Genomic DNA, 14,902 nt, shown 5'->3' with positions numbered 1-14,902 from the left:
GGAAAGTTCCAAAACGAAACATGTCAAAATTACTCGTACTAATGTTATTGCACTCAAGGGAATCCCTGAGAGAGAAATTTATAGAAATTAAAGTTCTCACTATGCCATCCCAGTACATCTTTGAAAATTTGATGTATGTTCGTAAACATATTGAGGAGTTTCCTAAGATGTCGGACATACATAATAGAAATACTAGGAACAAACACAAGCTTGTTGTGCCGATGAGTAGGTTACATAAGATACGAAATTCATTCGGGTGTTTGTCTGTGCGCCTGTACAACAAAATCCCACAAGATGTTCAGAATCGACATATACATAGGTTTAAGAAAACTATTAAAGAACATCTGTGCAATAAAGCTTACTATAAAGTCAATGATTATCTAGAAGATTGCACAAAGTGGAAAATAGTTGCTCGCTTCGGGCATTTCAATATTGTAGTAATTGTTACGTTATAATACTCATTGTAAAAAATCCATATTTAAAAAAAAAATCTAATATTAAAATATAAATCAATAATATTTCATATTAAAAAAAAAAAGACATGCCCGCTGAGTTTCTTGCCAATTCTTCTCAGGACGGAGGCTAGTTCTTGTGAATTGGCGGTACATCTTTTGACGTTCAACAAGTATGTACTTTCATTTATGTTGAATAATTTTTTTTTTTTTTTGATTTGCGAGATCTTTATGGAGATAAATGACTCGTGGTTTATCCATTTGTAATTTAATAATACTGGGTGCTCGGAACAATCATTAGAAATTCATATTTACCTTTTTTTATTCGTTGTTACTGTGCGGGATAAATATTTCCCACTTAGCGTCACTACGATAATTATTATCTAAGTAAATTATTGCAGGTTTTTTTATTTATTTATTTAAATTGATAGTGCGTTGGTAATAATTAATGCAGCATAATTCTTATCTTAATGAATTTCAGACTTGTTGCTTTTTGGAACGGTGGTGTTGATGTATAAGTAAAGTGTGATGGGAATATATCGGTATCTCTCTCGAACGTTGGGACCTTAAAAGGTGAAAGATACGTCATAAATCGATATATACATCTTTTTTTTACTGCTTAGATGGGTGGACGAGTTTACAGCCCACCTGGTGTTAAGTGTTTACATCATTTGATTTCAATGAGTTTCTTAGAATATGTCGCAGTTTTAAACTAATATCGCAGCAAAATAATGATCAGGCGCGTAATAATGATGTACAGGGCGCCGCCCAAAGTAACTATTCCACGCGGACAAAGTTGCGGGCAAAAGCTAGTGTAATATACGGAGATACATATTACGATCCGTGATGCTATATATACATATATGACTGTGAATACATAGATTGTGGTCTTTAAGTGCGTATTTTCAGTTCAAAATATATTTGTAATAATAATATAATGTATTGTGCTCCAATTTGCGCGCGTGTTGTGTGGCAATGACCCATACGCGCTCATGGCCCGCCGATAGCAATCTTGCGAGCGCCAGATTGTGGATCAGTACGTCAAGCACGAAAATCTATCGAATCCGTAATGTAAATGTATCGAGTTCTCGATACGAAAACGGTTCATTACATTAGATAGTAGGACTCGATAGCCAACCAGCCTTCGAGATTAACGTTAGCGTATGGCAAAACAATTTTCTTACTCTCGATTACGAGTATAAGTTTCAAGTTTGTAGGCAGCGGCTTGGCTCTGCCCCTGGCATTGCTGAAGTCCATGGGCGACGGTAACCACTCACCATCATGTGGGCCGTGTGTTCGTCTGCCTACAAGGGCAATAAAAAAAAAGTTTCGAGAACGTGACTATTCGACTGCAAAACGAAAGTAAGTAAATTAATTCGTGCTTTTTTTTTATTGCTTAGTTGGATGGACGAGCTCACAGCCCACCTGGTGTTAAGTGGTTACTGGAGCCCATGGACATCTATAACGTAAATGCGCCACCCACCTTGAGATATAAGTTCTAAGATCTCAGTATACTTACAACGGCTGTCCCACCCTTCAAACCGAAACGCATTACTGCTTCACGGCAAAAATAGGTAAGGCGGTGGTACCTACCCGCGCGGACTCACAAGAGGTCCTACCATCAGCAACTGAAATTAATTATTCTTGCGGACGGTAGGGGCGCTGTTCAAATCCTATACATTTTTTCTCGATGGCGATACAAATACTTTTTCGGTAGTCATTCGTGATGGCCCCTCTGAAAACAATAACGATCGCGTCTCAATACGATTTTACTGACTCTTTTACTATTATACGAGATATTTTAAAATTATAAAGGCGAAAGTAACTGTTTCTGTCTGTTTGTCGCGCTTTCGTGCAAAACTCCTGAACCAATTTAAATCTATACATGATATAAATAAAATTAGAGTGTCTGTTTGTAATATTGAAATAACAGCTTTTTACTACATGCATATGAATATATATACGGCACATACACCAAAATAACATTCTTTACAATTTTTGTCTATCTGTCTGTTTGTTCGGGCTTATCTCTGGAATGGCTGGACCAATTTTGACGGGACTTTCACTGATAGGTAGCTGATGATATAAGGAGTAACTTAGGCTACTTTTTTTAGACTAGCTTCGCCCCGCGGCGTCACCCGCGGTACGAGAATAGCCGCAGGTAACATCGCGGGACTCAGCTATCAATAATAAAATTTAATGTTTCCGAAGCGAAGCGAGGGCAGGTCGCTAGTGATGAAATAAGTTTGGTACACAGATAGTTTAGAGCTTGAGAAAAGACATAGACTACTTTTTAATATGATAAAAGTGTTGGAAAGGGTTGAAAGGGGGATCAAAATTTGTATGGATCGTCATTTTTAGAGCTAAAAGCTTGAAACTTATTTTTAGGCTGTGGATTCGATATAAATAAATATGTTAGCTGAAACATCAGAATAAAACATAGGCTAAAATTAATAAAAATATAGTGTGTATTACCCAAAACGATTAGTGTCAAGTATGAATGAAAAAATCTGCTATCTGCGAGCTATTTTTGCGTGCACCGCAAAAACTGTTGAAGCTACAAGTATATAATATAAAATAAAAATGTTTAGCTCAAATAGTCCTACAAAAAAGCCCGTGATAGTATATAATAATATCTAACTTAATATAAAAAGAAGAAAGATTACATTTATAATTTGTTACGTTTTTTTTTTATTGTGTTTGTTACTGTCAGGACCAGATTTATATAAAAGAATATTTAATAAGATCAATAATAAATTACAGTTTCCGAGGCGAAACGAGGGCGGGTCACTCGTTAATTATATTTTATTTCTCATATCTATGTACATATTCCATTGTCTTTTCTTGTTTTAACAGAATGACAACTTAATTTTAATTTGCTAAATGGTAGAATGTGCTCGAGTGATTGGAGGTAGCAACGTGAATTCCGTCACCCCCTTTAAAACTTATGAGTTGGTACACCAATTCTGCATTTATTAAGAAATACGATCTGTTGTGTCTTATGATATAACAGTACATTAGATCGGCGGCAATAGAGTATTGCTGATGGAAGTTTTTTTTATTTTTTATTGCTTAGATTGGTGGACGAGCTCCCAGCCCACCTGGTTGTTAAGGTGTAACTGGAGCCCATAGAAATCTACAGCATAAATGCGCCACCCAACTTGAGATATAAGTTCTAAGGTCTCAAGTATAGTTACAACGGCTGCCCCACCCTTCAAACCGAAACGCATTACTGCGTCACGGCAGAAATAGGCGGGGTGGTGGTATCTACCCGGGCGGACTCACAAGAGATCCTACCACCAGTAAAATTTGTATATTTTCGATTTCGTATATTTTCAGCGTTGCCGTAAGCCAGTAGTGTACGCATATTTGTTCTTAACACGCGATGTTGTCTTTCCAGCGGACGAGAGCAACACAGGACCGGTCGTTAAGACAAGCTTTGAGACTGCACATGACTAAGTATAATTGAGGCCTATAAAATCAAAGCCAGCTATATCCAAGTCTGTCAAATATTCAGGTAAACTACAAAAATCGGCCCTAAACACGTCATTAGGAGGGCCAGTGTTGATCTTCCGATTTGAAAATCTGAAATAACTTTGTTCGTATAGCTACGATATTCTTTATTTTAAAACAGATTTATAAAGAATGAGAATATTACTAATAATCTGAATTTTAAATGATAAAAATTCGTTTATTAGTACTTAGTACAGAGTATAATTAAATTTTTTGAACTGAATTTGTTAGAGCTGCATTTGTACATGAAAACACTAAAGCATGTTCAACTAATTAAACAAGATAGAGCCATTGTTAATACATTTTACGACATTATGGCGTTTAGCTGCCTTTGATTTTATAGGCCTCAATTACAACAGAGCTTGCAGCTCTCCCTTGACAGACATTCAATCACATTATTATAAATCGCAATCCGGTATCCATCAATGGGAGTGTGCAGTTTTATGCCTACTCTTTTATTGTACTATGTGCTGATTATCAGAGTTCATCTATAGACATTTCGCGCACGTGTTCCGGTGCAATGAACTCTGAGCGTCAGTTTAACATGACAATAGCATCGGGAGACGTACATATGTTTTGCGATTGTTTGAGTCATTGAGCAAAGCTCAGGAGCGGACTCAGGTTACATTTTGGGGGGTAACATTTTTCAAATAAATAAATTATTTTTTGTTTAATTTCTCTTATCATAATTGATAATCTAATCATCTTATTCTTAGTTCCTATTGCAAGGGTTATTTACGATCTATCGGTATCAACAATATATTGTTCATCTCTGTAAATAATATGTGAGTCAAAGTATTCTAGAGCCCCGGACAGCGGCTTCAGGCTAAGACTCTCGTGTGATATCAGAGTCGGAAACAAAAATACGAGAAAAGGAAAAGTACCCAGAGCTTGACCACCAAACTACAACGTCGAAACTGATTACGAGAAAAAAACGGATCTGGACCCCGCCGTCATTGGTCAACGTCATCAACTGCAAATTATAATTTTGCGGGTCTGATTTTTATTACACGATGTTATTCCTTCACCGTGGAAGTCAATCGAGAACATTGACGGTTGAAGTCGTCGTGGCCTAACGGATAAGACGTCCGGTGCATTCGTGTTGAGCGATGCACCGGTGTTCGAATCTCAGGCGGGTACCAATTTTTCTAATGAAATACGTACTTAACAAATGTTCACGATTTACTTCCACAGTGAAGGAATGACATCGTGTAGTAAAACTCAAACCCGCAAAATTATAATTTGCGTAATTACTGGTGGCAGGACCTCTTGTGGGTCCACACGGGTAAGTACCACCACCCCGCCTATTTCTGCCGTGAAGCAGCAATGCGTTTCGATCTGAAGGGTGGGGTAGCCGTTATAATTATATCCCTCCCGACTAGGCGCGTCAACACCTCCGCCCCCGCCGTTCGCCCAATCACCATGTTCGACCAGCCCATACCGTGGGCCCCGAAGGTCAAATATTTAGGCGTCACCCTCGACAGTAGGATGACATTCCGCCCTCACATCAAGACGGTACGCGACCGTGCCGCCTTCATTCTAGGACGTCTCTACCCGATGATATATAGGCGAAGTAAAATGTCCCTTAGAAATAAGGTGACACTCTACAAAACTTGCATACGCCCCGTCATGACCTATGCAAGTGTAGTGTTCGCTCACGCGGCCCGCATACACTTAAAATCATTCCAAATCATTCAATCCCGTTTTTGCAGGATAGCCGTCGGGGCCCCGTGGTTCGTCAGGAATGTCGACCTCCATGACGACCTGGACTTAGAGTCCATCAGTAAGTATCTGCAGTCGGCGTCCATGCGCCACTTCGATAAAGCGGCACGACACGAGAACCCTCTCATCGTGGCCGCCGGTAACTACATTCCCGATCCTGCGGACAGAATTGAAAGCAGTCGACGTCGCCCAAAACACGTCATCTCGGATCCTCCCGATCCACTAACGGTGCTTTTAGGTACTTCAAGCACCGGTCACCGTTCTCGTCGAACCCGTCGCTTGCGACGAAGGGCTCGACGAGTAAATTAACTCTCAGACACAGCCCACTGAGTTTCTCGCCGGATCTTCTCAGTGGGTCGCGCTTCCGATCCGGTGGTAGATTCTGCGAAGCACGGCTCTTGCTAGGGTTCGTGTTAGCAACATCGTCAAGTTTGAGCCCCGTGAGCTCACCTACTAAAGTTAGGGTTACGCTGACATAGCCTCTCAAGGCTATCAGCTTAGGTAGGAAAAAAAAAAAAAAGTAATTATACTGAGACCTTAGAACTTATATCTCAAGGGCTCCAGTGACCACTTAACACCAGGTGGGCTGTGAGCTCGTCCACCCATATAAGCAATAAAAATAAAAGTTTTTATTTAATCTATTTACTACATATTGTGACAACTATATTGGTATGAATGTCAGCGCAAGTCAATAAAGAATATGAAATATGATTTGAAGGTGTCCCTTGACACGACTGACTCGTGGCCTCCCTCGCGGCCCTGGCTGGCGACACGTGGAAGGGCTGATAGGCGTTCAGGCCACAGGCATGACCTAACCTTAATCGATAATGCACGCTCGTACAATAATATACTGCGCTTGACAACTCCACCCAAACAAATGTGTTTTATTGCCTACTTGTGATGCTGACTCTATATTGTTGGTACAGGCTGGGTCTAGTTGTACAATAATCGAAAGCCATTATATTTGGTCACAAAGCGCTGTGAGTCTTTTGCGTAAACGCGTCTAGCGATGTAGGCTGTTGCAACTGGACCGGTGCCATGGAGTCAGTTCAATGAAAGCGAAATGGTGATGATGACACCTTGCAGTTACATGGCCAGGTACAAGATGCCAGACGAGGTACGTACCGCGTACGTGGCTTTGCACATGTATGCATGTTGTCTCTGTGTAGATCGACAGAATTAGCTGTATGCATATCTCTCGACATCAGAACCACAGGGTCGCTTTAATGTTTTTTTTTAAATAATGAATATCTCGCCTTATGATTTTAATGTCGAATTCTTGCGCTAAATTTTAGATACGATCATTCAAAGTTGATATGTACGATTTTGTCTGCGGAATAAGAAAGGAAACAAAAATCTACGCGTCCCCTCAGACACTGAGTTACTCGCCGGATCTTCTCAGCGGGTCGCGATTCCGATTTGGTGGTAGATTAAGCGAAGCACTGCTCTTGATAGGGCTAGTGTTAATTACCAAGTTAGAGCCACCTGAGCCCACGTACTCGCTCGGTTATGCTGACAAAACCCCTCGAGGTTATCAGCATAGGTTACCGGAAAAAAAGGAAACAGACATTTACGCGCACCATGAATAGTCCCATTACTGTTGAATGCAGACGAGCATACCGCTCGAGGTTACGGGATACCGACGCCCGCGTTGAGACATGAGGTCGTTGTCCCGGTTGTACTGTATGCACGACTGTTTCTCAGCTACAACAGGGAAGATAATGGTGCCCATCCCTAAGTTCTCGGCTGACACTTAATACATAAATATTTTAACATACACATATGTATGTGATTTATGACTTGTTTTTGTATAAGTTCCAACTGGGAATGGGGACAGGAGCGCGTGCAGAATGGCCTTAACCATGGGTTCAATGATAATAAGCGTTCCTTGATGCTTAACATTGATCTTGTATGCGTTATCTATTCAATAACAAATATTTAGGTCAAGTTTTTGGTTTCGGGTCCTTGTGTAATAACGATAACGATTATCAAAGAACGCGTGAGTATTATGTAACCACACCGTGACCTAACGTACCACGATTCAATTCTGCAGTAGAAACCAATTTCTCTGAGTATTTATACGAACGGGTAGGTACAAACATCCTGCATCTTGGTGCCGCTGTGCAGCCATGCGTTTCAGTTTGGGTCGACCGTTGTGCAATACAATAATTAAAAACCTGTCGACCTCATCTTCCAGGGTGGGGGCGATGGTTAGTGAGTACCTTTAGTCATCTATGCGATAAAAGAAAAAAAAAGTCGACAGGTTGCAGACGAGCGCATCTGATGAGAAGTAGAAACGGTAAATTTGTGGTCTCTGGAAATGCTCACACTTTTTTTCCCCCTACCTATGCTGATAGCCTTGAGGCTATTTCAGCTTCACCCTAGCGTGTAGGTGAGCTAACAGGGCTCAAACCGGAGTATTGCTAACACTGGCCCAGCAAGAGCAGTTCTTCGCAGAATCTACCACCGCATCGGAATCGCGACCCACTGAGAAGATCCGGCGAGTAACTCAGTGGGCTGTGTCTATGGGATACGTAGACAAATTCCAGAGCAGTATGTGAAGCCCGCCTACGCAGTGCCCCTTGAACCCTCCGGACATCACGCTTCTAAGCGTTGATCTCTTTGATCGTCCTTTCACGAATAACTTTAAACTAATTAAAACTGAATCAAGAGTATATATAGCCAATAAATAGGTCGGGAGGTTTTCACACCTTAAGCCTTGTTCTATCTAATATGTTATGTCTGTCGAGTCTCGGGTGGGTTTGACCTCCTTCGTAAACAAACCTATCGCCGATAAATCTGATTACATTGTTCATTAATCTCAATATTATTGTTATTGTTTACATACTGTAAATGCTTTAGATATTAACTGTAATTTGAAGGAAAATTGTTACATAATGTTTCGTGTCTTGGATTAAAAAACCGTATGCTTCGCGGGATAGTGACGAGGCTCGCCGGCTCGCAGGATATAAGATCACATTTATATTAGCTCTTCAAAAGCAACTGTGTCCCCACTTTTTTTCCCTTCCTATGCTGATAGCCTTGGGAGGCTATTATCAGGGGTTACCCTAGCGTGTAGGCGAGTTCTCGGGGCTTAAACCAGGAGGTGTTGCTAACACTGGCCCTAGCAGTGCTTCGCAGAATCTACCACCGGATCGGAAACGCGACCCACTGAGAAGATCCGGCGAGAAACTGAGTGTCTCCACGGAGGCTTTCGATAAATACAAAATTCCCCATCGCGCGACACTGAAATGAATTTCTCAAGTCTCAAGTGTCTCTTAACGAACACCTACACCGATATTTATTGTTTCAGATCCAATGACATGTGATCTGCGTCATTAAAATGAGTCTTTATCACAAACCAAAAGTCCATCGGTTCAAAATGGTTACCTAAACTGGGTCGTGAATACTTGACCTTGATGTAGTGGAATCTTAACTTGATTTAATACTGTTTTTTTAATTTTTTATTCTGCTCGTACGAATTGTTTATGTGTTATAATAACAATAGCAGGAGTGGTCATTGAAATAAGAATATCATTTGGTCATTAGAGATTCACCAGAATGTGTAGTGACTAAAATGTTAACGAAACAGAAATAAACAGGTTATGTACCTTTCCAATTCTTTAGAGTTCCCTAGCCAGACGGTAGATACTGAGTTTTTTATTTCAGTCCTCTCTATTATAAGCATCCTATTTACTAAATAACGATTGCTATTACATAGATGATATTGTATTCTATTGTAGGGTATTCTGTGCCTCTTTCGGTATTATTAATAAATATTTTTGGAGGTTCTTCACTAAATCAATCAATCTTTATTGAATCCCTATCTGTCGCTATGGGTCTTAGCGCAAGGCACGTACGTCTGTAATTAATTACATTGTTTTAATGTAAAGCTGCCTTGTATATTTTGCTCAATGTCCCTCGGCCTGTTATAATTAGCATTGCATATTTGGCATCAGGAGATAAGAGCAGTTCCGTGTGACGACCGGGGGTCAGAGCGACCTATCAGCTGTTATGCAAGCTCCACTATCGATCCCGACCCGGGCGGGTTAACACGCGTCGCACACATATGTACAGTGCAATGTTTGCCCGTTCATCACACGACAGCGTGAAATAGCATTAATACCTGTTATTTTAATTGGACAGATAATGTTGAAGATGACATCCGACCTGCTCATTTTGATGTATGCTGCTAACATGGTTTCTGCTTTTAGTGCAGCCGTTGTTTTCATGCAGTATTGACTTGTCGAATACGGCTTTTTTTTTTGTAGATCGGAGGATTTGAGTTCGCAAATCGTCTTCAGACATTTATTCAGAGCTGTGAACTCTCGCTCTCAAAGTATTGTTACATTTTAGAACGACGAACCACAGACACTCGACTGACATGACGGTTTGCAAAATTAACAATAGTCAATACGACTTATGCAACTAACTGGTTACGGAGATTTGTAGCGTAGCATATATTTAACATATTAGTTATTTGGTTAGTCTAATTGATTTTGTCGTCCATACTTATTTATTTAAATGGATTTCCTCATTGTAAAAATAGTTTGGGTCGTTGCTACAAAGCTAGACAAACATGGGATTCTGATCAATCATAGACATTAAGTCTACTTAGCACGCATTATTTGAAAGAACGAAAATGAGCAGATTGCAATTTCTTCTTGTTCATATAAAATAATACCGCGTATGCGAGTTTTATACTTGTCAGCATCGGTTTAGGCCAGAAACTATTATATTTGTATGTCCCTCTTGGACGAGGCAAACCGGACCAGAACTTAAGTATAAAGTAAGACTTTTGGAATTTATTTAAGATAAGAGAGAAGAGAAGAGACAACTAACAGATTTTATCAATTTAATGAATTTCTAAAACATAACTAATTCTATTTGGAGTTTAAGATCAGATTAGACCAAATAGATATGTATCTGTCGGACGAGTTTCAATAAATTTCGAAAAAAATATTTGCAATAGTTATTTAGGGTTGTGTAACCGATAAACGAAACCGGAACTATAAAACATCGTGATTTCTATTTGTCTTTTATTAACTTCGACGAGCGTCCGAGCTCGGCATCACCTTCATGCGGGACAGAAAATTCAAGTCTCTGTTCAGTGAAACAGCAGCCCTGCTCTTGGAACGCATGGTTTACTGGTGGTAGGACCTCTTGTGAGTCCGCGCGGGTAGGTACCACCGCCCCGCCTATTTCTGCCGTGAAGCAGTAATGCGTTTCGGTTTGAAGGGTGGGGCCAGCCGTTGTAACTATACTGAGACCTTAGAACTTATATCTCAAGGTGTGTGGCGCATTTACATTGTAGATGTCTATGGGTTCCAGTAACCACTTAACACCAGGTGGGCTGTGAGCTCGTCCACACACCTAGGCAATATAAAAAAAAAAAAAAAAGAAAACGCATGTTTCGCGGGTGGCGCCCGACACACGTGCGCCGTACACTTGTCTTCATCAAGTAAAAACTAGTTACCTTGGCGCTACACGCGCACGGTCACAAGAAAAAACGACATAAGCGTATATGATTGACGTAGTAAGTGATGCTTTTTCCGTTCACGTTAAGTTTCAGCTTCTGAAGTACACAAATTCTGAAAATAGAAATAATGAGAAAGGGAAATCATCTTTTTTATTGCTTAGATGGGTGGACGAGCTCACAGCCCACCTGGTGTTAAGTGGTTACTGGAGCCCATAGACATCCGCAACGTAAATGCGCCACCCACCTATGAGATATAAGTTCTAAGGTCTCAAGTATAGTTACAACGGCTGCCCCACCCTTCAAACCGAAACGCATTACTACTTCACGGCAGAAATAGGCAGGGCGGTGGTGCCCACCCGCGCGGACTCACAAGAGGTAAATGAAAAATAAAAATCTGGTAAATGGAACTCAATTTGCGTTACGTCCTGTTTATTTCTGCGGTGAAGCAGTCTCACATCGGTTTTAAGTGTCGGCACATCATCAGACTTGGATCTCACGACTAGGTGCACCCACAATTAAGCTCCATTATAAAAACGTTAATTTTGGGACATATGATAGGTATTTGTTTACAGATTAATAATATATGTCTTTCAGTCATCGCAGCCGAATATAAACTTTGAATAGAACGTCAAATCCGGTTGCGGAATCTTTCAGTCCGTGTTTTCCGATGCGCATTTAGCTGTTCGTGAAACGTGATAATAAATACTAAATTATAAAAATTAGGCAGATCGATAAGACAAATATTGCGATGACACAAAATATTTTTGCGATACGAAAGTGTTATATTACTAGGTTACGATTATCGGGCGCGAATTTCATACGAAGCATGACATGTGTATTTTTGCCGTTCTAGTTATACAGTTAGCGGTTGTGGATTCAGTTGAAATATTGGATTTAAGTCCTCCCTCTTCATTCTCTACAATTCCAATTGTTTAAGTGATGTATAATATAAACATATAAACATAATGTGGCGGGTGGCCATCACAGAACACAAGATATTTGACAGATGCCTGAATCTCGCTTGTGATTATCATTTCAATTCAATTCAATTATGAAGATGAGCTTGCATATATACAAGTTCCGAACAACAATTTTTTTTTATTGCCCTTATAGGCAGACGAGCATACGGCCCACCTGATGGTGAGTGGTTACCGTCGCCCATAGACTTCAGCAATGCCTGGGGCAGAGCCAAGCCGCTGCCTACCGCGTACAACAACATTCGGACCGTCGGTCTACCGAGCAATATCATCCGCTGTGGATGAACTTCTCTTCGTCGTTATTTCCAAAATATAACAGTTTCTCTATCATACTTTAGGTACTGAACGGTAAGTCATCACCAAAAAGATATTTGTCACTTATAATATTAAATTTAAGAACTTCTTTTTATCTTTCTTTCAACAAATAAATGTAAATATTTCAGAGGTGCATCCATATGAATACATTGCCCTACTGATCTTTATTATCTTCGATATTGTTTTGTTTTGACAACAGTGTCGCAAAAATCGCAGGGTCATTTAAATGAATTCATTAAACAAAAATATATCATTTGGCAAGGACTTAAAGTCTAATGTCATGTGTCTAATTTAAAACTACTTGAATTGCTGCACGCAGCTTAATCTAATTTGACTTGCATTAATATATTGATAATGATTTGAAATAAAATGGTATTGTGTTTATGTTTACACAGAATAAGTTTTAGTAGTACGAAGTTAAGCTCGGTTGTACGTGAAGTACGAATTTCCATCCCTTTCTCTGGTATATGTATATCGTCATGAAGGGCAGTAGCTGTCTGAACTCTTGATGTGAACGCATCAGTGAGTTGGTTTGATGATGAAGCTGGAAGGTGACTTATGAAGTCCTTGAATGTCCTTGAGGTACTCGCATCGTTTTTTTTTTTTCCTACCTAAGCTGGTAGCCTAGAGGGTATTCCAGCGTAACCGTAACTAGTAGGTGAGCTCACGGGGCTCAAACCTGACGACGATGCTAACATGAACCCTAACAAGAGCCGTGCTTCGCAGAATCTACCACCGGATCGGAAACGCGACCCACTGAGAAGATCCGGCGAGAAACTCAATGGGCTGTCTCTGAGAGTTAATTTACTCGTCGAGCCCTTCGTCGCAAGCGACGGGTTCGACGAGAACGGTGACCGGTGCTTGAAGTACCTAGAAGCATCGTTAGTGGATCGGGAGGATCCGAGATGACGTGTCTCGTATCGAACGATGCGAAGACATGACGATGTTCAAATCACGTGTGCAGGTACTAATTTCTCTAAAGAAATACATACTTAATTCATGTTCAAGAATGACTTCCACGACGAAGAAATAATATTGCGTATTCTATATATTAATAGGTGAAGCAAAAACTTGTACCCCTTTATACGAAAATTGCGCGGACGGAGGAGTATGAAATTTCCCACACTTATAGAGAAGGCGTGCTGAATGGCAATTGTTTTTTTTTGCATATAAAACACATTAAATCTATAAAAAAAACATTACACACAACCATGTATTTGAAACACACGCAAATATATTCTTTTGCTTATTGTTAATGTCTGTGATCGAATTGAGAATAGATTAATATTGATTGTCTACAGTGTAGCTTTGGCGAAATCTGTGATTGTGGAAGTATAATCATTGACAACAGAACAATAGGACGATAATGTTGAGACTTATAATTTAAAATTAATAATTATAGTCGAATTTCGACTACCCGCTTTTGAAGTCGTCGTGGCCTAAAGGATAAGACGTCCGGTGCATTCGTAGCGATGCAACGGTGTTCGAATCCCGCAGGCAGGTACCAATTTTTTTAATGAAATACGTACTTAACAATTGTTTACGATTGACTTCCACGGTGAAGGAATAACATCGTGTAATAAAAATCAAAACCCGCAAAATTATAATTTGCGTAATTACTGGTGGTAGGACCTCTTGTGAGTCCGCACGGGTAGGTATCACCGCCCCGCCTATTTTTGCCGTGAAGCAGTAATGCGTTTCACCACTTAAAAACAGGTGGGCTGTGAGCTCTTCAACCCATGTAAGCAATAACAAAAAAAAAACTTGTGTGCAATTCACACGTGTTAGAAGTGAAACCTTCAAAGATTAAAATACAATTATCCTAAAAAATTATTATAACAATTATTTATTATAAAAAAAAAGAACACAATTCCTAACCTAAAAGTACATGTTATTATCCGCAACATGCTTCGTCATGCATTATCCTAAATGTCTAAGTTTAGTATTAGTAAAATTTTTTCATTAGTAAGTAATTGTAAATCACCTTTTATAGTATGAGGTAGCGCCCTCTGTGAATTGATATTTTAACTTCACGTATATCCTAAATTAAAATTCACTACAAGAGGTTTCATACACACGTTAGTATTAAAACATCTAACAGATGGCGCTGTACTAAAAATAAAATACTTTATATGTATGTTTTAATACTTTATACGTATGTTTTAAAGTATGAAGGAACTGAGCATAATAAAAAAATATCCACTGCTGTCTTGTACAAAAAATAACCTAATTCTAAAAACTTCATTGGTCTTTTACTACCAAATCCGGCGAACTAGAGAGATATATATATATTTGTTTATAAACGAATAAACATATTAAACCCTACAAAATGAGGTAAGTTACATGACAGCACAACTTGAAACCAAATTCCATACTGCAATGGGCATTCTCCTTTAACACAAAATTTTATTCATAAAGTTTATTTATAAATTTAACTCACTGTT

General features: G+C 39.6%; 1 protein-coding gene across 4 annotated transcripts in view; it reads right to left on the bottom strand.

Moving 5' to 3' along the window:
• Positions 1-14,902, bottom strand: part of PKD (serine/threonine-protein kinase D3) — a 130,171-nt gene that overhangs the window by 38,532 nt on the left and 76,737 nt on the right. The window lies entirely within an intron of this gene.

This window comes from Bombyx mandarina, chromosome 25 (genome assembly GCF_030267445.1).
Source record: "Bombyx mandarina strain Sakado chromosome 25, ASM3026744v2".
NCBI lineage: Eukaryota > Metazoa > Arthropoda > Insecta > Lepidoptera > Bombycidae > Bombyx > Bombyx mandarina.
The sequence above is the reverse complement of the archived record's forward strand: the minus strand, read 5'-3'. Positions and strand labels throughout refer to the sequence as shown.